The sequence below is a fragment of the Rhododendron vialii genome, chromosome 3a (assembly GCF_030253575.1).
Source record: "Rhododendron vialii isolate Sample 1 chromosome 3a, ASM3025357v1".
NCBI classification, from domain to species: domain Eukaryota; kingdom Viridiplantae; phylum Streptophyta; class Magnoliopsida; order Ericales; family Ericaceae; genus Rhododendron; species Rhododendron vialii.
The window spans coordinates 9498082-9500636 of record NC_080559.1 but is presented as its reverse complement, the minus strand read 5'-3'; the positions used below and the strand labels follow the sequence as shown (position 1 = coordinate 9500636).

Genomic DNA, 2555 nt, shown 5'->3' with positions numbered 1-2555 from the left:
TTGAAAAATAAAAAAAGTTCAACTCAAAAAACATTTATTACGCTTACTTCCAATTATTATGCTCATTTATCTCTCATCTTTTCAATCATTATTCTTATATCTCTCTTTATTTCTCTACTCATTATCCATATTTCTAATTATTACTCTAATTTCTCTTTCTCCACTTATTACCTTACCTAAAAACCAAACCTAAATTTTTTTAAAAAGTCATCCAAAGAAGGCATTGGTTATGCAAGAGTGAATATACACTATCCACACAAAAAAGAAACAAACAAACAAAAGAGAATGGATGAGAGAGAAGGGTGGGAGGGGGTGGAGGTGATGATGGGCTGCGTCGGTTCGAGCCAATCCAAACCATCATTGCGAATCTTCGGACGGCCGAAGCCCACCATCATTTGGGAAAAAAAACCCAAACAAAATCCCCAAACTGCCCTCCCAACTTTCCTGAAATGCCCCTCCTCACTCATCATTATTATTCACATGACGCCATCTCCAAAAAAAAAAAATAATAATAATATTGAAGGGGGGTGGAAACTCCGTAATCATCATCGTAGTAAGAACATTAAATCCTTGCCTATACGAGCCGCCTTCCGTGCTTACACATGCATGATTGTTGTGCCAGAGAGAGAAGAAAACAAGAGAGAAGAAAACAGGAGAGAGAAAACAAAAGGGGAGGGCATGTCTCCCCCACTCCCTACTTTTTATCCCTGTGGGAAGAAAAAAAAAATTGTTTCTCTCTCCTACTTTATTTTGGGCACTATAAATTGACTGCTCCTTTAGTTCTCTTTGTCCCTCACTTCTCCTCCTCTTGTTCTTTTTAACTGCAGCAGAGAAATCTTCTTGTTACAGCTTCCTCGGCCCCAAAGGCTTCTTCTTCTAGTAGTGACCAACCTTCGAAAAAAGGTGATCTTTTTTGAAAGGATAAAGAGCGATAGAGAGGGAGGCCCCCACCCCTCCTCTCTCTCTCTCTCTCTCTCTCTCTCTCTCTCTGTTTTTGTTTACACTTGTTGCATATTCAAGTCCCAAGTTTAGAATTGGAGTTTTAGTTTGTAAACTCTTTTCGACATCTCACCCAACGCATCCACTAAAATGCTTACAAAAATCCATACACATTTTGGTATACTCATATATGCATGTATGTGTGTGTGTGTGTCCTCTGTTTCTTCTTCTTATTCTGCCTCATCTTTCTAACTTCACTTCCTCTGTTCAGTGTACAGGAGGAACCACAACATATTTTCATCAAGGAAAAAATTGGTTCTTGAAATTTGTACTAGTACTTCTTATGATCATTGGTTTTGTTTCTTCTCTTAAATTTATCAAACCTCTCCTCTTTTCACTCACAAAAATTGGGTTCATTCTTGTGGTTTTACTTCTTCAATTGAAATAACGTTTGTGTTTGGGTACATTCAAATGGACTTTCATTTGGGTCAATTTCGTCGTTTTCAACTATGCAAGTGATACATTTTCTTTGTTTCTCTATGAGAAGAGAATGTAATCTGAGATACCCTTTTTGTTCTGTTCTGTTCTGTTTTGTTTACGCTCTGTTTGGCCACAGGGTGAAAAAACAGGGTGCTCGAAAAAAGTGGGTTATGGAGAGGCTCAACTCGAAGCTGTACCTGGAGAACTGCTACATAATGCAAGAGAACGAGAGGCTGAGGAAGAAAGCCCAGCTCCTGAACCAGGAGAATCAGGCCCTCCTTTCCGAGCTGAAGCAGAAGCTGTCCAAGACGAACAGCGGCCCGAAGAAGCCCAATGGGGGCCCAAACTCCATTCCTGATCTCAATCTCTGCTCCACTTCGGGCCCAAATGGGTCCAAGCAGTGATGATGATGACCCCACAACAAAAGAGAGAAATCAGAAGCTTTATGGGCCCCACCTAGGAAGGACTCCTCAACCCTTTTGCTAATTTTTTGTGTAAAACCCTAGGGAGTCAAATAGTGGTACTAGTAGTGCTAGTATTAGTAGTATTTTTAGTTGGTGGTGGTTCTGTTTAGAGATATATATAATAGTAGATATTTACATGTGGTCAATGTCAGATTATCTTTTTTTTGGGGGGGTTAAAATGATGTATTTCTGAACTTGAAGGCTTATTATCTTTATTAGCTTATCAAAATGGAATACAACTCTTGTTACTCTCTCTCTCTCTCTCTCTCTCTCCCTCTCTCATATGGATGCAACCGATTATCTAACACATATAATCTTGATTTATTTGTGCAATTAAGTTGGAAAAACAATGTAATAATATTTGCGATTGCGAATGCCAATGGAATAAGATAAAATAAATAAATAAGCCATAGTATGTGACATTTCTTCACCTTCTGGCTAAGAAAATATTATATATAAATGCATTCTTTTCCGATTAACAGGAAAATTAAATGGAATTAGAATAAGGTGCACAATTTATTCTTTGTTACAAAATGGTCATTTATATCTAATCTTGTAATTGGCCCTAGGAAGTCTAGGGGCAAAAGGGCTGGTTTGGTTTGATTTGGTCTCTGAGGATATAACCGTAACAAAAATTGTCAAGCCCTGGCCCATAGCAAAACCTTTTGCATG

The 2555-nt window shown here is 38.4% G+C and overlaps 1 long non-coding RNA gene across 1 annotated transcript; it reads left to right on the top strand.

Annotated features, from left to right (window-relative positions):
- The first annotated feature begins 670 nt into the window (after nt 1-670).
- On the top strand, nt 671-2136 carry LOC131319200 (uncharacterized). The gene is made up of 2 exons (XR_009197923.1): nt 671-903; nt 1556-2136. It is a non-coding gene; the product is annotated as an uncharacterized LOC131319200 (long non-coding RNA).
- The last annotated feature ends 419 nt before the right edge of the window (nt 2137-2555 follow it).